The sequence below is a fragment of the Chelonia mydas genome, chromosome 8 (assembly GCF_015237465.2).
Source record: "Chelonia mydas isolate rCheMyd1 chromosome 8, rCheMyd1.pri.v2, whole genome shotgun sequence".
Classification (NCBI taxonomy): Eukaryota; Metazoa; Chordata; order Testudines; family Cheloniidae; genus Chelonia; species Chelonia mydas.
The window spans coordinates 98,011,015-98,035,241 of NC_057854.1; the positions used below are offsets into that span (position 1 = coordinate 98,011,015).

Sequence of the window (24,227 nt, forward strand, 5' to 3'; positions counted from 1 at the left end):
AGCGGTGGAGTGGCCTTGAGGGGAGGATTCTGTCCAGAGATCGCCCCCCGCCTGCCCATGTAGTCCATTTACTTGAATTCTGTGCTGCAAAGAGCATTTCACTCATAAACAAGTTTTCTCTTCCCTCCTGTAGAGTGCAAATGCTATTTTGACATCTATCATGTTTGCAACACGTTTTTACACAGAGCAACATTCACCTTTTTAAAGAGCTAGGGGAGTTACAAATGCACATCAACAGGAGCACATACCCAAGCATTTGCAGTCTTTCCCATCATAAGTGAAGCAACCTTAATATTCTCCTGACTTACAGTTTGGTTCTTTAAATACTGCTGTTTTACTTTAAGAGTAGAGTGAGTCAGACACATAGAAGAGACCATGTTCAGCCAGCTCAGAAATTCCACATAATACCCATTTCACTTTTTAAATTAGATTTCAGCAAATTTAAATACAAAAGGGGTTGAAGTTCTGAACAAACTGCCCTTCAAGGCTGGGAGCGTTGGTGTTCAATTCTGCTCGATGGCTAATTCTTCATAATCTACTGCAGGCTATCTCTTTTCTATTCAAATCAAAGAACACGAACTAGTGCTTTCTCATTCTGTCCTAGCCGAATGGGGAAAAATGAAGGCAGACTGATATTTGGTTATATTTGATGGCTATCAGTGTATCTGTAGAGTAATAACTGAATAAACTCAAATATTTGTGTTGCCACTCAGGCATGCAGGCTCAAAACGTAGGTAGCGTCTCAGATTTCATTTCCTGATGTACTGAATGGAGAATATAAACTCTGAGCAGAGTGCAGTCCAGGTTACTGCTGTTCTGAATTACCATTCACTGACACAGTTGCTCAGGCAAGCAAAAAACTGCTCGTGGTCTGAGTGACCTTGCAATTAAAACAAACCACCTACCTTGCACTGCCAAGCACTTACTAATCGCCTCTCAGTAAATGGCCCAGAACCTGTATCCTTCAGATAACTGGCACGCTATATACTTTTCCTTAGGTGTTATGTATGCTAGCATTTTCAAAGCTGGATATCTAAATCCATATTCAACTTCCTAGATAATGTCCTGATTTTCAGAGACCCTTAGCAATTCCCTCTTGTAGTTAGATGCCCAAGTCTGTAAATGTTGGCCCTACTGCCTGTTTGTCCATTTGGCAACCACATTGCTGTAGGGCCAGCACAGAAACAGACATGGAACGATTGCTCTGTTTTTTTTTTTTTAAATTAATTTGTTATTTTTCTTATAATCAACAACAAAAATCACGGAATGAAGGTGGCAGTTTTATGATTTAATACTTCACTTAATACTGCTTTATTTGCATCTGAACCTAGGTACCTGACCTGCTTTCCATAATGGGTAAAAGATCCTTCTCCTAGCCCTCCTGCCAGGGGTAGTCATTGGGAAAAAACCTTCCAAAGGAGAGCTGTTCTATTGCATATGTAACCTACACAACTCCGGGGTGTGGGAATTCTGTCCCATCTAGTGGTGCTGAGACCATGTAGCAGAAGAGAGATTAATGAGTCTTCACTACAGCCACAGCTAACAGGCATGTGGCTTTTAGCTCATGCAGTAGAGGCTCATGCATTAAGCTCCAGAAGTCCCAGGTTCAATCCTGCCTGCCGATAACCGGAGTCTGTTGGTGTTACACATACACTCTAATCAGTGATCTGATACAGAATTCACATTGGTCACTTAACAACTCTTTTTCTACCCCTGCACCACTGGTTAGGACAGGAAGTGAAGGATACCAGTTACATCAGAAACCGAGGAAGAGTTAAGTACATAGCTAATTGTCTAAATTGGAATAGAGCCAGGACACTGTAGGAAATACTCTTACCCCTGCTAAATATGCCATGCGATTTTTAATGACTACAGGTGGCCAGGACTTTGGTTTAATATCTTAACAGAAGCTCAGTGGGCTGTTTCATGCTAGATTTGATCATGACATGAAGGGCCCGGGCCTGCTCTGTATTGATTTATGAATACTGTATAGCAGTAGGTTATGGGAAATGTTTATTGTATGACTATACTGGAATACTTACTGTTTGCAGATAGGGGTTTAGTTTAATAGCAAGCTAGGAGCAGGAAGGTAACATGACGGATCCAGATAAAACACTTTCTGATAAGTAGGCTAAAGGTTAAGAACTAATACCTGCTCTATTAGCTGTGAAGATGCTAATTTCATGTTCTGGCCAAAGTTACACAGCTGTTTTGTCCACGCTGGGAACTAACACATCACAAGGAAACAGCAGTTAAAAGGTCATGCTGTAGAAAGAGGAGGGTGCACTCCGAAAGACCAGTGGAGTCGAAGGTGCAGTGAGCCTTGTAACCACAACAAGTGATTCAGAAGAATATTGCCAACTTATGATGGACTCATGTTCAAGTTAGATCTGAGTGGTTTGTAAATCCAGACAATCTCAAAGTCTCTGGAGGTATGGTTGTCGGCTTCTCTCTGCATGGTATCATTGAATGCCAGCTCCTTGGTCTAAGGACCTTGTCACAGGCTGGCAGGCCCTTCAGGGTAGCTGGGCTCAGCCTTCCCTGTGGTGTAGCAGTTAACCGCCTCCCCTAGCTCATCCTGAGCTGGGGACTTAATTACAATTAGTGATCCCAGCTGGGCAAGGATCAGGGCAGACTACACAGAGAAGAATGAGAACTCAGTGAGGGGGAGAGACTCATGAGGAATGTTTGCTTTTGGGGATGGGCCTGGTGAAGGGAGGCTGAGAGAACCAGAGGATTAGGTAAGGGGGGGACAGAGGTGGCCAAGATAGGACCTGTGAGAAGCAGGGAGGGCCCTGGGAGAGACTGCCAGAGTCCCCAGGGAGGGGAGGCAGTGGGGAAACCTGCTAGGAAGAAGGGCACCCAGGGAAAAGCCCTGAGGCAGTGCTGAGCCTATGGAGAGCAAAGAAGGAATGCTGAAGTCCCTGGGAATAGGGATGAACAGCAGGAAACATCAATGTAGCCTGAGAGAGGCAGAAGGATCTTCTGTTTAGATGTTGTGTAGATTCTTTAGTTGTCCTTCTGTTACCCTGGAAAGAGACAGAACTGGAAAGAGGTTACATGGCTGAAGGGCTGGGTTATGGAAGATGTAGCCATAGACAGGCTGCTGGAGGGCCAGAGAAGTGGTGAACATGTTGAGATGAAGACCCCTGCAATGCCCTGCTCTGATGCCAGAGGGTGGTACAATGGTGAGTGTCACTGCTTACAGACCCACTGTGCACTTTCATATACTCTTGACTGATGACATTCAGTTTTAGTGAAATTAGAGGTCAGAGATAATGTAAGAAAGAAATGTAGATTAAGAAAGATTCTATGCCCTGGTCTCAATGTGTCCAGGACCAGGCCCTGGTCCCGACTGGGCCCTCTGGGTGATATCAATATTAAATAATATATCCACGCTTGATGCTCAAGCAAATGCATGTTGGTGACTGACACATGAGAAACGTTGTTTTTGAGTTCATCCTTGTGGGAAAATTTCTTGAGTTTGCATTTTGAATGGTGGCTATATTTACAGATCAAATATTGCTACATAGACACTGAGTATTTCTGCTCACTGAGTATATTGGCATATTTCTAGTTCTGGCTTGCTTGTGCCAATGTAAACTCTTACAAGCAAGTCTTGTTTTCTGTGTGGGGCTAGATTTCATTGTAAACATCCCCTCCCTGTTCCTCCTCTATTCCCCATCCTCCACCCGCAAACAAACCCAACAGGATTATTTCTTTCAGAGCGGTAGCCGTGTTAGTCTGTATCAGCAGAAAGAATGAGGAGTACTTGTGGCACCTTAGAGACTAACAAATTTATTTGAGCATAAGCTTTCGTGGGCTAAAGCCCATTTCATCAGATGCATGCAGTGGAAGATACAGTAGGAAGATATATATATACACACACAGAGAGAACATGAAAAAACATGGGTTGCCATACCAACTCTAACAAGAGTAATCGATTAAGGTGGGCTATTATCAGCAGGAGGAAAAAAAACTTTTGTAATGATAATCAGGATGGCCCATTTCAAACAGTTGACAAGAAGGTGTGAGTAACAGTAGGGGGGAAAAGAAAAGGAGTACTTGTGGCATCTTAGAGACTAACCAATTTATTTTCTTTTTGCGAATACAGACTAACACGGCTGCTACTCTGAAACCTGTTATTAAGTAGGGGGAAAATTAGCATGGGGAAATAGTTTTTAGTTTGTGTAGTGACTCATCTGCTCCCAGTCTTTATTCAAGCCTAATTTAATGGTGTCCAGTTTGCAAATTAATTCCAGTTCTGCAGTTTCTCATTGGAGTCTGTTTTTGAAGTTTTTTTTGTTGAATAATTGCGACTTTTAGGTCTGTAATTGAGTGACTAGGAAGTTGAAGTGTTCTCCGACTGGCTTTTGAATATTATAATTCTTGATGTCTGATTTGTGTCCATTTATTCTTTTGCGTAGAGACTGTCCGGTTTGGCCAATGTACATGGCAGAGGGGCATTGCTGGCACATGATGGCATTTATCACATTGGTAGATGTGCAGGTGAACGAGCCTCTGATGGTGTGGCTGATGTGATTCAGTCCTATGATGGTGTCTCTTGAATAGATATGTGGACAGAGTTGGCAACGGGCTTTGTTGCAAGGATAAGTTCCTGGGTTAGTGTTTTTGGTGTGTGGTTGCTGGAGTCTGATCATTTTGAACTTTCCCAGGCAGAAAAGTGGAACAGATTAAGGTAGCCCAGCTGGGTCAAGTTCTGCCTGTTTGATCGATAAATGATTGTTAGCTTTCAGAAGGCATGCTGCACTGGCAAGGGGCTTTCACAGCAAAGGCTGAAAAATGATTTTCATTGTAACAAAGGGAAGTCTGTGTTAATCAAGGGGTGTCTTGGTTTTGCATTTGAAGCAATGTAGTTATATACAGTGGATATATTGCACACTGGTATAAGAGCTTTAATTTTGTCTGTCTGGTTAGCCTTGCCCTGCCTGAGCTGACCCTGGATAATATGACATTTGGATGAAATTCAGAATAGAGCGTTCGCAGTTATGCAGCTGAACCTGGCCCAAAGGTCTAAAGATGGAAAGTGATGTGTTGTGAGGTTCTTCCCCCCGCCCCAATTTGATATTACCTTTTGTATTTGTCTAGGTTTCCATGGTATCCAATACTGTTGGCTTGAAACAACCAGTATCCATTCCTCTCTCTTCTCTCATTTGTTTTTAAAAAGTGTAGTTCTTATGAATGAATTCTCTGAGAAGTTTTAATTCTCCGGTTTAACTTGAAAAAGATCTTGAGGAAGTGTAAAATTGTCAGTTATTTGTAGCTAAGCAGTGTACCTCAGGAGGGCTGGTCAACTGTAGTTTCTCATAGGTGTCAAAAATTAGTACTGGACTTAGAGCTGAACAAAGAGTGAGAAATATTTTTTCTTAGCTGCTTTTGTGAATTCTGAGCCTTTTGATCTTGCCCCAGTGACAGCCTTTTTTTTGTTTGCTTTCTCACAAGCATTTGTGAGATTTGATAAATCAAGCAAGTTGCAGGCTCAGTATCCGTCTCAGCTGAGGACCTGGGGACAAATATTTTATCGCTTCCTTTTCATTATCCCTTCTGTAAAAATAATAACCCAGGAATGATATTTGGTATCTATCTAGCACTTTTCACCCATAGCTCTCAAAGGCTTTGTTGGGGTTTTTGTTTTGTTTTTCCCCCATCCTCCAAAGATGGATAAGCATTGTTATCCCCATTTTGCAGACCGACAAAGTGAGGTGTAGTGTGGCTAAGTGATTTGCCAATCTCACAGAGTCAGTTAGTGACTGAGCAGTTAACTCAAGTCTTCAGACTCCCAGTGCATAGTACTGCCTTCCATGTGCAAGAATTCTGAGCTAAGTTTGCTCTCCGTGTTTGATTGTGATGTGTGTATGGTAATCTGAGGGGAGAGCATATCTTTCTAAAAGATATCCAGTCTTGTACAGACAGGATGGTAGCTCTAACAAGCCCAGTCCCTAATAATGCTCTGAGCTACAGACACCTCTGCTTTCCCCTTCTGATGTCTTGCTGCTTTGCCATAAATTGTGGACAGATGCCCACTAGGTGCTAAATTGAGACCACCAAACTTGCTTTAGTTGTGAGTGAAACCAGATATTAATTTAAGTCTCTCTCTGAGAGAGGCTGATCCATTGACTCACTCTATCCTCTTTTACTTGAAATAACCTGTTTAAAGCGCATTCTTGCTTTTAGTAGTAGAAATTAAAAGAAGCTCGTTTAGGCCCCAGATGTAGATGTTTAACAAATATCCTATCCCCAAAATTTACTGCTAGAAATCTTATGACTTCTTTAATTTAGAAAAACTTCCTTTACAGCAGTTTTTTGAGTTACATGATATATTTCCCTGCTGCTTTAGAAACTCACTCTAATACAGAGATGCTGTGTATTATGTGACCAGAGTCTGAAACTGACCAGTTTAATTTCACTGCCCAGCTGGGAGAAGTGAAAAATTGAATAAAAACAGTATGAAGGGTGAAAATGAGAGTTCAGAGAGAAGGGTAGCATCGTCTAGTGTAGGAAACTAGGAGATCCTTCCTGACAGATCTGGGATTAGAATTGACTCATTTAGTGACCTGGGCATGTCACAACCTCTCTGTGATTTTCCCCATGAATACATTGGAGACAAATACTCTTTCTACCTCCTAGGGTATTGAGGATGAATGAATATTTGTACACCACTTTGAAGGTGAAAGGCTCTATATAAATGCAGAGTATTATTATTTTAAGAACATAAGAACGTCCATAGTGGGTCACACCAAAGGTCCATCAAGCCCAGTATCGTGTCCTCTGTCAGTGGCCAATGGCAGGTGCCCCAAAGGGAATGAACAGACAGGTTATCATCAAGTGATCCATGCTCTATCACACAATCCCAGCTTCTGGCAAACAGAGGTTAGGGACACCATTCCTGCCCTCCCTGGCTAATAGGTCCATCAATAGATAGCCATCTTCCTTTTGAACCCTGTTATAGTATTGGCCTTCACAACACCCTCTGGCAAGGAGTTCCAGAGGTTGACAGTGCGTTGTGTGAAAAAATACTTTTTTGTTTGTTTTAAACCTGCTACCAATTAATTTCATTTGGTGGCCCCTTGTTCTTGTATTAGGAGAAGGAGTAAATAACACTTCCTTATTTACTTTCTCCATACCACTCATGATTTCATAGATCTCCATCATATCCCCCCACTTAGTCACCTCTTTTCCAAGCTGAAAAGTCTCAGTCTTATTAATCAGAAGCCTGCCCCTTTTAGCTAAGTGGAAGGTAAAGTTTCTGGGGTACCTTTTATTTATTTATTTTTTTTTAAAGAGGTGAATAGAATTCCCAGGGTCCTAGTCAACACTGTCATTCTCAGTATAACTGGTTCTGATGTCCAGGGCTCAGCATGTGAGCTATTTATCACAAGAGAACCACAAAGAAAAGCTGAGCATGCAAAATCTATTCCACAGGAGTTCTCATGCCGTGCTTATCATCGTAGTAGTTAAGCACCTTCCAGTTATGTATGCATTAAGCAATGTGACTGACATTTGTCATGTGTGGTTTGTTGGCTCTCTCTCTCATCCTCTCCCCAGAAGAAGAATGGAGTGTTTTTTGGTTGATTTTTTTTTTTATTATTTGCATTACATAGCACCTTGGCACCCCAGTCATGGGCCGGGACCCCATTGTGCTAGGTGCTGTACAAACACAGAACAAAAAGACAGTCCCTGCCCCAAAGAGCTCCCAATGTAAATATAAGATGAGAGACAACAGATAGGCGCAGCCAGACCCACGGGGAAGTACAATGAGACTACTGGTCCTATGACTAGCCAGTGGTCTCAGCACACCAGCAGCCTAACCATTGTTATGATTTTTGTAGGCACTATAACAAAGAGTTTTGAGCAGAGTTTTGAAGGAGGCTTATAGGTGACTTTGTGGCCCAAGCGTGAAGGGCAGCATGGGAGAAGGCATGAAGGTGCTTGTTTGAAAATTTAACAAGTGGGGATGGAGACTGGTCTCACTGGCCGATTGAAGGTGAGCATGAGGAGCGTGACAGTGAATGAGAGATGATACATAGGGTGAGGGTAGGTCATGGAGGCCCTGGAAAATGAAGACAAGCAAGTTTGATGTGATATTGAAGTGGGAGCCAGCGGCGGGATGCAAAGAGAGGGGGTGACATGGCTGAAGTGTCAGGCTAGAACAATGATCACAGCAGCAACTCCTGAATGGATACAAGTGGGATGAGTCTGTATTTGTTAAGGCTGGAGAAAATGATGTTGCAGTGATCTACATGTGGGATGGTGAGAGCTGGACAAAAGGTTTCGGTTTGTGGGAGGATAAGAGAGGCTGTACCTTAGGGCAATTATGCAGAAAGAATTGGCAAGATTTAGACACATCTTCAATGTGAGGACCTACAGAGAGGTCTGAGTCAAAGATGATGCCCAGGTAATAGGCGTGAGTGAAAGGCAGGATGATGGTGTTGTCCACAGTAATTGAGAGAGGTGGTGAGGAGGACTTGCAGGGGAAAGACTAAGAACTCTTTTATAGCCAAATTGAGCTTGAGCTGGATGTCAGAGACAAACAGAGATTTTTACTTTGGACAGGAGACAGATCTGGAGTAAACAGGTAGCTCTGTGAGTTGTCAGCACATAGATATGTTAGTTGAATTTGTTTGTGGATGAGATTACCCAGAGATAAGGTGCAGAGGGAGAAGACAACAGGACCAAGAATGGAGCTCTGTGTTTGGAGAGGGTGTATTTTTTTTTTCTGGGGGTGTGTGATTGTTTTAATGTACATTACTTCTGTGTGTTTACATTAGCTAAGGCAGGTCAAAGAAAAGTCCCTTGCACTTAGAGCAGAAGGTGATGCGGTTTGGGGTGGTCCTTAGTTCCTGTTGGAGTTCATTCCAGTCTTTCACCTGCCCTGAAAAAGTTCTATCTCCCACACAGGTGCTGCCCTTACTGTAGAGAGTTCCATTGTGTCAGAGGACTGAAGTTGTTGACAATGGTCTTTATCCCGGAGCTTTGGGTAATCTTTTCGGGATTCTGGGCCCGGATAATTGAGCACTGTAAAGATAAGGACTAAGATCTTGAATTTCACTCGGTATTCGAAGGGGAGGCAGTGTAGCAAGCTGAGGATGGGTCTGATGTGGTTGTGGTATCCCGTGGTGGTGAGGAGACTTGCTGTAGTGTTTTGTACTAGCTGGAATTTCATACATTCTGAAGTCTTCACCCCAGGAACGTTGCATTGCTGTAATCCAGACAAGAGGTGACAAAGGCATTTATAATGGAGGCCAGGATGCAACGGAATCTCCTTGCCACCTGGAGATGGTAGAAGGCATTACTTGTGTATGCTGCTATATGAGAGCTTAGTGTCAGCAAGGAATAAAATAAGAGACTAAGGAACAAGAATCACTCCTGTAAACGTAAGTGAGCCAATCTGGATAAAATAAGAGCTAAAAGGAATTTTTGCACCAAAGTGAAACCAAACCCAGGTGAAAACATTTCAGGGGTTGGGATAAGTCCAATTTTTTAAAATCATTTGTTTCATTATTGTACATCATTTCTTCCCTCCTTCAAGGCCCTTCAAAACTCTACTCCTCCCTGTTTGCTCACTCTAGTCTGTTGATCTCAGCTCACCTGTCAGCATCTCTCGCAAACATCTGTGCCACTGAGTTTCCGCATGGTCTGTTAAGGATGGAAACATCCTCCTGAGACTGACCAATAAGGCCACTACTGTCTAACTCTTTTTAAACCTCTCCTCAAGCCCTACCTCTGCCACAATGACTATAAGAAATTATCCAATTAATGGCTTTGGGGGGAAGAGGGTAGTTGAGAATATCTGGTTCTTTATTTGACATATATTTTTATTTGACACATATGACCTATTTTATTATGTCAAAGCAAATTAAAAAAATGCAAATATATATTTCCCCCACCTCCCCACCCTTCATATGCCACTTGGTAGAATCCTGCGTGGGACAATTTTTAATCCCGCTCCCATCCCACTCCACAATACCCACTCCCACTTGCTCTTGCTATTATGGCAGTGGGTTCTGAGGGACCCGCAGGACTCGAGTCCCGCTGCAGGGCTCTAGCACTTGGCTTCTTAGATTGTAATGGTTTTGGGACACATCCCATGTCTTTGTGTATTTGTTTATACAGCACCTAGCACAATGGAGCCTCAGTTCTGATTTATGATACTAATAATATAGGAGAAACACCTTTTCAAAATGCTTCTTTCTTCCTACTTCTGTCTTGTCTAGGTTCTCCATTAGCCAGCTGCACTTCATCCAGTGCAGATTTTGGCTCATCTCTGGAAGAGCTAAGAGACAGTGCTCTGTCATCTGTGTACTTTTTGGCACCTCAGTGTCCGATGTTTCACTTTCTCTTCCATGACTTCATCTGGATCTCAAATTATGTTGGGGAAAGGACTGAGCCCTGGGGGAATCTGCAGCTGAGAGCTCGGCAGGTAGAGGAACAGTTGTCCATAACAGCCCTCCGAGAGAGAGGACCCGCGCCATTTCAGGGTATTTCTGTTCATCCCTGCAGCTTCTTGTAGGCAGGACAGGAGTATCAGGTGATCAGTGATATCAAATGCTGCAGGATGAATATGGACGTACTTCCTTTGTCTGTGGGCAGGAGGCACTCTGTGTACACGGTTTCATTAATCTTACAGATTTCCAGCAATCTGTATGTTAAACACTTGAAACAAAATAAGTATAGCTTATTTTGTATAGCAATGCTGCAGGCTGACTATCAGTCTGTCCTGAGCCATACCATTATAGAGGCAAATTGCTAGATACACTAGATTTGCTATGACACCATTCTACTGGGTGTGCTGATGAAGGTTCCATTGCAAACGTGCTTCTACGGGAACTCGGATAACATGGATGTAGAAAACTGCTGTACAGATTTCAGGGTCAAAACCTTCGGCGTGGTGATATTAATAGATTTGTTCTGGGCCCTATGTGACCCTGTTGGGCCCTGTAAACATTGCTGGTTTGGGTCTGCATCTTTGATAGGCCTCCCGTCCATCGAGCTCCATGTTGTCATAAGAATAGTCAGTCTTCTATCTTGTTCTGTAACACAGCCAGCCCATTGCTATTTTCGTCTTTGTTAAAATCTTCCAAATTCCCTCCGCTTTGGCCTGTTTGTCCATGTCTGTCTGTTCCCCTGCCTGTGCTTGGTGGTATCACATGGATACTTCTTCCCTGGCCCCGCTGTCAACCTTAAGCATCTGCTCCATCTTCTTGGTGAGTGCTCATTCTCTGCTTAATATTTCATAGCGGACAACTTACAGATACTTTGCCAAAGTTCTTTTATAAGGCAAAAAGCTTGTAATACTGTAGGAAACTGAAATTAAAGGGGAAAGTAACTTTCTGTTACTGAACGTCTTACTAGTGCTGCATAATAGAACTATTTAGACCTGAGTATAACAATGACATCATATTGTCAGCAGGAGAGGCTGTGACTAAGATGTGAAATCCCTGTTCTACACACGTTTGTGTCATCTGTGGAAGATATGCATCTGTGTAAATAAACCTTGGTGCTAATCAGAAGATCTGAATCTGTTTATCATTTCCATTCTTGCTCTCCTTATCAGTGTTCTATGTGCTTCTGTCCCTGGCTGGTTCATCTTTTTGTGTCAGCTGTCTGCTTTGGGGAGCATGAAGAAGGGGGTGAGGTGGAGTTCTGTGCATTGCAGGATGGTAGCCTTCTGGAAGGTTGAGAAGAGGAATCTTGTGTTCAGAGCAGTTTGCAATCCCATCCCTGGGTCGGCTTCGTTGTTAGAACGCCAGTCTGTAATGTGCTATGGCTGTATAGGATGACTGCTGGCTACATCTTGCAGAGGTCAGCATTGTGTAGTGATCTGAAACGCCAAACATCATTCGTCCCTACAGACTTTTTATTTTTTTTTTATGGTATTTCAATTGAAGAATAACTTCAGTTTCAGAATGTTTTCTGTATTTTCATGTTGTGCTTGCCAACTGTAGCCTTTTATTTTATTTAAAGTGAATTTAGTAATATGGTACTACACCACAATGGGTTCGGCTCTGGTGGCTACAGTTTCAAGCTTAACAGAGTGAAAGTCATCTCTGCTACTTGCTTCAGATTTAGTCTCTAGGAACACACAAAGACCAAGAGTAGTGACCACACAGACATTCACAAGTATAAGGTCTAGTCTGTTTTACAAGTTTTATTAAAGTTACAATTAAAGTTATGATTACACAAGCATATAGGAATTCTATACAGACCGATGCACAAGTTACAGATATAGTTAGTTGCATCCTTAACAATAGTGTTAGGGTCAGAAGGGTCTCTCTCACAGATTGATCCTCAGTAGAGGGATGGTTCCTGATGGAGTTTCCCACAGGGAGCTCAATTTTCCTAATGTAGGTACCCTCTTCTTATAATGTGATTCTGTCTCTACCTACATTCCGTGAATGTCCATGAAAGTGTCAACTTATTGATCTAATGTCCCCTAGAAACATAAGGCATCCAATACCTATGGGTTTCCATTATTCTCATTAGTATTGATGCACAACCTGTATCCTGTGGTTAGGATGCATGTTGAAAACAGATGTGCCTTTACAGCATTTTTATGATTTAAAATGAATCTTCTGGGTAATTTTTTGTAATATTACTCCTCAATACCTCTTCTCCCATAATCTTGGGGCTTCGGGTTATTTTCTGGTCACTTATGTCAGCATTTCTGATCTCCAAGGCCTAAAATAGCTTAAGCAGAATCTTGCAGACATCAGCCTACAGGCCTTTTGTTCCAGCTTTTCTTACTTGGATATCTAATACACGATTATTCTTACTAAATACTGTTCAATCTTATACTTCTATAATCCTACAAATTGACTCTAATTAACATACAATGAATATGTATGATCTAATATGATGATTAATCATGCATCACACAATAAACGGATGAGCTAAAATCATTGGCTACACCACAAGCATAGCTGACTGGGTTTAGACTGGCCAGACATTTCAAACACCCACGCTGGTAGAAGTCCTTCTTTCGAAAACAGTAACATTCTTTTTTTGTCACTAATAATTTTTTTCATCAGACAACAATGTGGCACCATCAACACTTGGTGCACGTAAATCCTGTGCAGTGAACAGATCTCAAAGATGTGCATGGTTTATGGTCCAGCTACAGGACTGGAAGCTAGGAATTCATTCCTTATAAACTGGCTTTAACACTGACTCACTGCGTCCCAGTGGGGAAGTCCCTTACCCTCTCTGCCTTGTATTATCTCCATTGTACAGAGTAATATTCCAATCCTAGTTTGCAGGGGTGCTGTGCAGATTCACAAGGAAGTAACACTCCATACCAACCTTTCCCCGTGTTGCTGTGCAGATTCCCTAGTTAATATCTTGAAGGTGAACGGTGCTGAGTATTACTGGACTTTTATCTAAAAAGACATTTTAAATCATGGAACTAGAGAAAGATCTGCATAAATTAATTCTTCTGTTGATTATTCTATCTTGTCTTCTCATCTGAATATATTAAGCAGCAAAAGGAGTATGAGAATTTGTATCTCCCCTTTTCATCTGAATTTATTAGACAGCAAAAGGACTGTATGAATTAGTGATCTAATTTGAACATCAAACCAAAGGCAAAATTCTCCTTTTTAATCCACTCTGCATATCTCAGGTTCAGGAATGACGTTTCATCTCAGGGTTTAATTCTTCCTTCATTAGAAAAACTTCAATCAATAGCAAGTTGTTATTATTTTTTTTTTCAAAATCAACACACAATCAATTGAAAGTCCCAACTTTCTGGTCTAAGAAATATAACATTAATCAAACTGCTCTGCTATAGAAATCAGTAACATTGGGCCAGATAGTTTCATTAGTTTCTAAGCAAAAATGCTCACTGATTCTAGCCGAAATTTCTGTTGGCATGATCTGGCCCTATAGCAGACCAGCGTTGTATGGTATTTTAATCAGACCAGGATTGACTCTTCCTCCACCTGTAAAACAGGTACGATAATATCAACTTCATTTGGGTATAGTGAGGCTTAATTCATATTTGTAAAGTTTCTTGAATGAATGATACCATTGAAGTGTGACTTTTTCAATTTTTGGAATCACGAGTATTTTTTGAGAGCAATGTGCATTGATCACTTTGGCGAAGATGTAATCGAGTCAGTATAAAAGAATGATAAGGCTTTGGCCTCGTAATTTGAGATTCTCACATTTGAAATATTAGTGTCATGCTTTTGACCCATGTCAACTGGAGGTAAATTCACAGGTATGGAGTTGAGACCCCTAAAGGGTGTCCAGAACTACTTGATGAGTGAATGTACTGAACTCTGGGAATGCAGATGGGCTGTTGGTTGGTGAGTAGAGATGAGGTGAATCCAGGCTGTCTGAAAAGCTTTCCCAAATGTGCATGGTCACAGTAAACTTGGATTACTGTCCTTCACAGCGCTTGGTACTTGGTTCTGAATCCATTGAAGGCACTCAGGATTGAGGAAGTCCCTTGGATAGCTACTTGAGGCAGGGTTTTGTGTGTATCAGCCTTTGTTTTCCACTGGTTACCTTCCCCAAACCTGAGGAAGAGCTCTGTGAGGCTCGAAAGCTTGTCAATTCCACCAATAGAAGTTGGTCCAGTGAAAGATATTACTTCACCCATGTTGCGTCTCATACCCTGGGACCAACATGGTTACAACAACACTGCAACCATAAAATCTGTTAGCTTTGGCTGTGGGTTCTATTGTCAGCTAATGGATTCAAATGAAGTAGTCTTGTCTGAGGTAACTCTGTTGGATTTGATGTTTGCAGAGAAGATGAATGCCGTGTCGCCTACTTTCTTGTCCTGTCTGGGTCTGTGGTGTACCGAGTAATGTGGTGGGAGTGGAGCAGAGTTGGGGGGTGAATTTGCTGTGTCATCCAGCTAGGCCTCAGTGATGCAGGCTATATCAAGTGCTTCATTGTTGATGAGGTCATGCATTGTTTGTTGGCAGGAGATCATTGACAAGCTTCACTTTTAACTTGTCACTCTGTGCTGTCTGCTTTGGGCCCATGCATAGGTAATGGTTCTGTGCAGTGTATAGGTGTTAGATGTCTGGAATCTGGTTTCTTATGTCTGCTATGCCGTTTCCTTGGACAGCTCCTCCCGGTTTTCACTGTGATAAGTGAAAGAGTGGGCAGTGCCATCGGATGATCTGAGTGGAAGAATGGTGGTTTGGTTGTCTAAATGCCATGGAAAAGACAGGCTTGTTGGATACTTTCTGCAACTGTAACCTGGCTGAGTCCTGGGAGTGGACAGAGCTGGAACAGTCTGTTCCTGGAGTAGTGGTGAGTGTACTGAAGTATGGCATCAAAGCAATGGAAATAATAAAAACAGCAACAGTTATAATAGATGGGGTCTCGCCCCATAAAAAGGGGAGATGTCAGTGTCCTCAGAAGTCTATTTCCTTGAAATAAGACATCTGCGTTCTCATGATGCCACTGTTGCTCTCATCTGCTTTGGGAGGTAGCACTTACCACTTAGGAGTGTCTGAGTCACAGCGGTAAAGTGGCCTGCTGACCAGGACATGGAGGTGAAGGCCAGAGAGGCAATACTGGGGCCCAGGGCTCCTTCCTCAGAGAGCCCTTTTTTGTGGGGAGGGGTGGTTCCTGTGCTGAAGGGTCAGGCTGGGAAAGGATTCAGTCTCCTTGTCACATTTCAGAATGCTTCGCTCCTTTGTTTCCACATTTTCAAAGTGAACAGAGGTCCCTGGCCTGCTACAGAGGTGGTGTGAGGGCCAGTGGGAGTTGGTTCCTACTGGTGTTACATCGCACACTGGGGAGGGAGGAGAGACCGAGTCCTGTAAACCCAACCCAGGCCCTTCTTGGCTTGTGAGATAGTCATGAACACCAGTGCGGCTCATGACTGAAGTAGCCAATGCCTCATTCAGGGAAGGAATCTTCCTTTCCTCCTTCATCCACATGATAGTCTGACCAATCCTGAAGAAACTCATCCAAGATACATCATTCTAGCCAGCTACTACCCAGGATCAAACCTAGCCAATGATCAAATACAAGCTCGTCTAACTGAATGTAATATTCTAGATCTGGCACAATCTAGATTCATGCCAGGATGTGGATCTGAAAGTGCTCTAGAAGCATGAATGGATAATCATCTGCTGTCAGTGGATAGAGGGCAGACATCCATTCTCATCCACTACGACCTCTGTGAAGTATTTATTGCTGTCAATCATGTAACACGGCTGTCTTGGCTGAGAGTGGTGATGGGTCCAGGGTAATGTGCTAAAATGGAGCAATGGTTGGAAACTGCACCTCCATCATTGGAGCACCCACTTGTGGACTCTCACAAGGATCAGTTCTCTCTCCAGTCCTGTTCAACAGCTATATGCAGGCACTAGGTGAACTGGCGAACATGTATTCAAGTTCCAGCAATTTGCAGATGGTACACAACTCTACTTATCCTTCACCACAAACTACCATACCACTACCACCAAAATTGCTCCATTTTTGGATGAGATGAGCTCATGGATGAAGAAGAGCTGGCTGAATCTAAGCAAAATGGTGGTTATAATGGACAGAGAGAAGTAATTTAAAGAGTTTGTAGCCATGGTGCAGTCTCCTATTGGTTGAAGGTACACACTCACAATTGGTCAGTCCAGTCCTTTGCTTAGGAATATTCTTGGATTCTTTGCTGATGCTAGATCTCACAGCAGCATCTATGAGTAGTGTGTATTTACCATCCTTGACTGGCTAGGAGACTCCATGCCATTCAGATGGATGATGACCTGGCCTCAGCTATTCAAACCTGTGTCCCTTCTTAGCTAGTCTTCACCAATGCAATATGTCTGAACATGAAGCCTTCAGCACTTGGGAAACTAACTAGCGTACAATGCTGTGATGCATCTCCTTAGCAGCCAGGGCTACTGTGCAGGCATCAAACCTGCCGTCCACTCTCTATCCTGGCTTCCCATAGACTATTGAATCAAGTTCAAGGTCTTGGTCCTTGTCTTCAAGGTGCTCAATGGCCTGAGACCAGGATCTTGGAAAGATCAACTAAAATTCTGGAATGAAGACTGTGATCATCAGGTCTGCTTCTCCGACACAATGGGACTTTCTATAATATGTGTAAAGCTTATTTGAGTGGGAGACAGAGCTTTCTCAGGGTCTGGTCCAAAAGTGTGGACTGAATTCTCCTAGGAGCTAAGGACCATCACAAAGCTCACCACCTTCTGCTCCAAGTGCAAGGCACATTTTTATGATCTTGCCTTCTGTAAAACACAAATATACAAGTTGCTATATATTAAAATAAAAAAACTACCCAAACAAGACCCTCCACTACACACACTTCTCTCCCAGGGGAGAGAACAACTAACACATGACCAATATTAGTCTAGTCACTTAATGTAAGACTGGCAGGGATTCAGATACTAAAGTGGTGAGCATGATGTAAGACCCTGTGTAGAATAGAAAGATCGCTGCTGCTGCTGGCTGGAACTTGTAGAAGAAACATTTCAACAAATTGTCTTAGACATTTTCTTTGTGCCGAAAATGCATGTTTGACCCTCCCTGCCTCCCCCCCCGCCCCCCACTGGAAAAAAATCAGTCAAGAACTGACATGGGCCATTTGGACATTTCCAATTTGAAACTTTTGGGGGGATTTTTTTTTTTCAGTCTGCAAACTTGTCAATATTTTGACTTTAGCTTTCATGTTGAATTGGAATAATGTGGAAATATCAATTTCCTGTGGGATGAAAATTCTGTTTTCCAACCAGCTGTGTCCAACCAGACCTCCCATCCATCAACCACACTGTTGTTGGGAAGTGTGCTTGAAATGCCCTGCTGGTCCCGGTCACTTGAGGTAAAGTCTGTGTGAGGGTATGGAAGGAACGGAAACAATGTGGCACTCCAAAGCCCTTATCCTAGATGCACCACATCTGAGACCCCTTGGTGACAAACTATATGACCCCCTATGTTTTGCTAGAAATGATTTTCTTTTGACTTGGCAATGTCCCTTTAAGAAGAACTTTTCATAACTCTACTGTTCAGCGGAGTTTCTCCTTCTTTTGTGTAATTTCCTGGCTGCGTAGTCATGGTGAAATGCGTTGCATTAAATGTCTCTCATATCAGTAAAGAAATTTAAAACCATAACATTTTTCATAAAAAGGGATATTCCCCAACAGCCACTGGAACAGTTTGATCCTAAAACTCATAGGCTAGCATGTGACTGTAATTGAAGAGGTTGGGCACAAAAATATTGCTTGGACCTGGAACTCTGCCAGACTCTTTGTCCTATATCTTATCATGCTTGTCTATTTGGGATTCTTTCATAAGCTTTGTTGTATTCATCATGAAGACTAACTGTACTTAAAAACTAACCACAAACTTTGAAGCTCCAGGGTGGGAATTGCTTGAGTAAACAAGATCAAAAGTAAATGTAGCCACAGCACTAAACCAAGTGGGCTCTAAACTTGTTTTAATTTACAAAGGTTAACTGCGAATGGTATTGTTGCTTGGGCATATAACTTGAGGACAACATGCAGCATCACTGATTTGTAACAAAAAGGAAAGAGGATGACCAGGAGAGGGATACATTTGATTTCCTTCTTTTGTGTTTTCCTTTTAATTGGCTTTATTCCTACTATTATGAACACAATGTACAACTCAAGATGGTGGAAGGGTGGAGCTGGTAGTGGAGTTAAGCACAACCAAATCATTTATCTCCTATGCCGGAGCTCATTCAATATAAATTCTGGATGGGGGTGAGGGGAAGTAGCATTACTGTAATAAAAGGGGAAGAGATTACAATGCTTAAGCTTTCCCCTAACTGGTTTAATTTGTAGGAGGTGCGCCCCTGGGAAATCAGGGATGAGAAGGGAGACAAGAAATCCAGAAATGAATGAGTCTGTGTTAGTTTCCTTCTGGATTTATTGTCCCTGTGTTATCCAGCCGTCTAAAAGTCGTTCCCGACCTGATACATTTTAGCTTGTTTCCTTGATCCTAGTCAGGCATTCCCGCTCAGGGCCCATTTCAGGTAACTCTTGTAATCGAATTTCCATTTAATATAAAGTAGTATATGCTGAATATTTCTTTGGGAGATGGGATTATGGGAGATGCCTTGGGTATCTTGCAACTCCCTGATCTGGAGCTAGACACTTTTTTGCTTTGCCTCTGCTAGCATTTTTTTTCCTTAATTTACCACGGTTGATAACAGTACTGCTTTATGATTGGTAGCAATGGTAGAAGTACTAGTGTAGACAGGCATTTGTGGGTGGCAGCATTTTAACCACTCAGACTCACTCTGAGCCTGTCTAGAGAGCAGTCTAGACGGCATTCCTCGTACTCCATCCAAATTCAGAAAATTCTGATTACCTCCAAATGCAATAACTATTCAGAGTTAATAGACTTTACCTGTACAATGGTGTTCGCAGCCTTTGTCCTAACGGGTGTTCCCCAATACTACATAATAACGTTTTGATTGCTTCAACAGGTTGAGGTTCGTATCTCCTATTGTGGACCAGATTTACCCCTGGGCTGAGTTCCAGAACTCACAAGTTCTGACTCTCGGCCCACTTCTGAGTACCTCAGACCCACTTTTCCCCCGGCTGTAATCCTTTTTCTGCCTATTGATCAGCCTGTTTTCTGCTATGTACCTGACAGATGAACAGAATTACACAATCAGTCTAATACATTTAAAAAAAAAAAGTAGCAAAGCCATTGAAAATAGACTTTGTCAAAGGCAGTTTCAAATTTCACATGATCATACCCTGCTGTTCAGGGAACAACAAGCAGGTCACGTATGTCAATCTTGTACCAGGCAAGCTAGGGAACAACTTCTCACAGAAATGACTGTGAACATCATTTATGCAAGGATGCTGAACGGATCCAAGGAGCACGCACAGCACTAGTCACTGCTCACTGGTTTCTGAATGAGTTGTGAAATATTGTATGTGCTTTTCACATTGATAATTAAGGGAAACACAGATGGCGGCGCCTCGAACGTTTTCTTTGTCACTGCACGTAATCGAAAATGAAGTGCTAGTTCTAGGCGGTGGCACTAGTAGCTTCAGGTGTGTGTGTAATATTCAGGGCTCGCATTCTGAAAAAGCCACTACGAGCTTTAAAATTTCACTGTGCGGTCGTGCATCACTGCACACTTGTTTAAGGCGCTGACAGATGGTGATGTTTAGTTTAAAATAATTTCTCTATTAAACCAAAGCCTGTGTTGTCAATGATTTTAATAGGAATGCGGTTTATTGTAACAGAGCATTAGCATCATTAAAATGCATTAGGCGCTATTAGGGTTTTAGAAACAAACACACATAGGAAAGTCAATGTAACCAAGTTGACACAATTAATAAGCAATCCCCTGGCCAGGCCAGTATGGCACAAGTTTCGTGGTTTGGTGTCTTGAATGGCATATCACTGATATGGTAAAGCTTTCCCTTTGTGTTCTTCTGTCATCTACTAGTCAGTCTTCATTATTGATCATTGGTCTCCAGGGTCCAGATGCTCAAAGGTATTTCAGTGTCCTTTGAGGAGCTGGGCCAAGGTTGCTGCACCAGGGTAAGGTACGCAGCAACACAAATCACTGAGGGGAGGTGAACGATGATGTTCTACTCTTTGATACTTCTTTTTATCCAAGGATCTGAGTACTTATCAGAGTTTCACGACAGTCTTGTGAGGTAGCAAGTGTTTATACCCAGTTTACTGCTGAGCAGACTATTCCAAGGCTGAGCAAACTAGCCCCAGGGCATGCTTTAGTCAGTGGCAGCATCAGGAGTACAATTCAGGAGGCGTAGCCCCTTTAACACTAGGCCACACTGTGACAGTGCACCCCATATTTCTGATATGATTATAACATAATCGTGATGTATTTTATGCAAGATAAGTCAAGTGAGGTGTCATTGGAAAAGTTGATTTGCTGAATATTGTTGTCCTATTTGTATGCCTATAGCATTTTTGTATCTGAAGTTATTAATATAGACTATCTGTATTTCAAATGTAGTTACACCTGAGTAACTCCCACTAGACAAGATGCTTTCAGTCTAGATAGTGGGTGGGGAAGGACCTATTCAGGGCAATGGGCCATTAGGAAAAAACAATAGGCCTTAGGAGAAGCTTATCTCCCACCTGGTGGTGAGCCTTCCTGAGAACACTCCAAACAGCCTGTGAGTAATGGTTGTTATGACCCTACAAGGACATGTGATCAGACCCCATGATTCTGGACCCCATCTTGGGATCTCAGTATTTTTCCACAAATTGGTTTGGGAATCAAGCATTGAAACCAAGGGTTCCCCCCATATACAAAACCTGTATAAGGCAGGGAGTGACATCATCTGGTGGTGTTCACTCCCCACACAAGAAGACTCCTGGAAACACCTGAGGAGCAAAGACTGAACTGGGGGAAGTCCTGGATGCAGGCTAAAGGGATTTCTAGCCTGTGAATGAAACACCTGGGGATTCCAAGCTGTAAAGCAAGTGCAGCTTGCCCCTTAAGAATCTGCAGCCTGCTTGTATCATCCCTTAGGGTGAGAATCTGCTAATTCATATCCAATCTAGTATATTAGACTTAGTTTGTGTTTTTTGTTTGTTTGCTGGGTAATCTGCTTTGATCTGTTTGCTATCCCTTATAGTTTATATCCCTTATAGTTTTAAATCTATCTATTGTAGTTAATAAACTTGTTTTTGCTTTATCTAAACTAGTGTGTTGGTGTGAAGTGTATGGGAATCTTAGCTCAGGGGCAATGGCTGTTGCATATTCCTCTCCACACTGAGAGATGGGGCGAACTTTGTGAGCTTATGCTGTACAGTTCCCTGGGTATAATTTGGGGTTTATACTCCAGAGGGGGTGTGTGCCTGGGAGTTGCCTTAGCTGTAGCCTTTCCATTGTTGGTTCGTTGCAGGGGCTGGACAAAGAGCCTGCATGTAATTGCAGCTGGGTATGGCCCTACCTGTATGAAGGCTGATGAAAATGCAGACTGGAGGGTTTTGCAACTTGTCACAGCAATACAGTGTGAGAGAGAGCCCAGGCTGGTGTGTCAGGGGGCTCAGTGGTACCTCAGTCCCAGGTGGCACCTGAGGGGGAGCCAGTCACACACATTCCCTCACAATAGAGCAAGAACAAGAGGTCATGAGGAAGTGTGATGCAGGGATAAAAAAGACCCTTCAGGATCCCCATCTCCATTAGGGCCTGATCCAGTGTCCATTGAAGTAAATGACAGTCTATCAATAGCTTCAGATCTTGTCCTTAGAGGAATTAGGAAAGCTCCAAGCTAGGTCAATTCCTCCACTTCACACATTGAGATTTTACAACTGTTTGCCCGGCTCCTCAGGGAAATCAAAAATAGTTGTGGGAGGAGGGATTTTTTTTCAGGCTATGTGGCTAAAAGTGTCTTTCATGGTGGCAGGAGATCTTGAAGCCTTCTCCCCAGGCTAGCCTGGTGAGAACAGTTGATTAGCAAGAGCTAGCTGAGTATAGTGTCACGTAGCATAGACTTGTATTGGTTTGACTGTAGAAGAAAATTCACTGTAATAATGTTCCTCTTCTACCACGCCCCTTTTACAGATTAAAAATGTAACACCTAATTAGCTTTCCCTACAACATATTAGTGTAGTATGTTACGCTTGGGAATAAAATGTCAGTCAAAAGAAAAACAAATTTTAATTCTACCATTGGAAAAGGTGTTCGGGTTTTTTGTTTAACTTCCTATGGGAAAGCAATACACCTTAAAAAATGAAAATACTCTCACTTAAATTATTTTACTTTTGGGGGTCACATTTTAATCAAAGCCATACCTGCCTCCAGGGGAAAAAAGGAAGTAAAAGTGGTTGAATTTCATAACTAAAACAACATAAACTGTCTGCTTTGAAATGTATAATCTCACATGACATTTATTTCATAATGTGACCAAATCATATATGTTATGGGGACACTCTTTATTAAAAATGCCATTTATTTTAACGAGCAAGAAAAAGAAACACTTTTTTTTTTGCTGTGGCAGAGGAAAAGGCTGCTATGTTAAATGAAAATGTATAGCTCAAGTTTTGCTCTAAAATATTTAAACAAAGTGATGTGGAATTTATTATTTTGCTGCCTTCCACCATGAATAGAAGAACATTAAATTATCCTAAATATAAGAAATGTTCTACAAGAATTTGTTTAGCTTATAAATAAGTGTTGCTGATGAAGAATAAGATCATTTAAATGTAACGTTTTTATATAGGTTTGTAATATGTCCTAGAAGGCCTAATTCAATGCCGAAATTAATGTGGTTCATGGCTAGAGACGTGGGTCTCACCGGGATGAACTGAGAAAGACTAGGAAAATTGTACAGTTGGGTCTAGAGCCACAAAAGGTTTTAAGCATTGCAACGCTGAGGCTAACTTTAGATGCCCTGCCGCCTAATGGAAAGTCACCCTGTGTTAGGCTCCCTACACAAGGCAGGGGTAGGGTTAGGCATCTCAGAACGGAGCATATTGAGCCAGCACATGGAGTGTGGAGCTGCCTAAGCTAACCAGGAGGAAATACTAAGGAGAGGAACATGACCTAAGCTTCACCCCTCAAAGAGCATTAGGTGCCTGTCTATAGGTGTTGGAATTAGGGGTGAAGGGGGTGTCACCGCACCCCTGGGCTTGAAGTGGTCTCCCTTATATAGAGGGTTTACAGTTTTGGTTCAGTGGCTCTCAGCACTGCTGTTATAAAAATTGTTCCAGCCCCCCCTGTTTCCGCTTGGGATTCACTGCTGTCAGACCTCTGCTGCAGTTAGGTACTTTGAAGAAGGAGGGGATGTGGCAGCGATGCTTCTCTTCCCCCCACTCCCTCCCTTTGCTTTTAGCCCAGCGGTTAGAACACTTCTGCAGGATGTGGGAGACCCAGAATCAACCTCCCCCCTCCCCCCGTGGGATGGGTGTGTCTGTCTCTCTCTCTCTTCCCCCCCCGCCCCCCACCCCACTGAAGCTTTTCTGCTTTTTTGTGTAAATAACTGAACAGTCAGTGGGCCGGGGAAACAGTAAGAAGGACTCTCTAGCTCAGTGGTTAGGTCATTTCCCTGGGATGTGGGGACCCCTGTTCAAATCCCTGGGACTGAGCATGCATGCTGCATTGGGCCCCTCAGCTGAAATAGGTCAGGCAGTGCCTAGGTTGTGGATCCGGCTTAGGCGTGAACTGGGGCAGAAGCGGCTGTGCCCGTGCTGACTGGCAGATTTTTAGGCACCGTGGGGATTTATCAGCGGAGATTTAGGAATTAGGGGTTAGGCAGCAGCTGAGG

The 24,227-nt window shown here is 42.7% G+C and overlaps 1 protein-coding gene across 1 annotated transcript in view; it reads left to right on the forward strand.

Moving 5' to 3' along the window:
* LOC102939366 (AGBL carboxypeptidase 4) overlaps window positions 1–24,227 on the forward strand; it is a 1,380,179-nt gene that overhangs the window by 902,034 nt on the left and 453,918 nt on the right. The gene's annotated exons all lie outside the window — the stretch shown is intronic.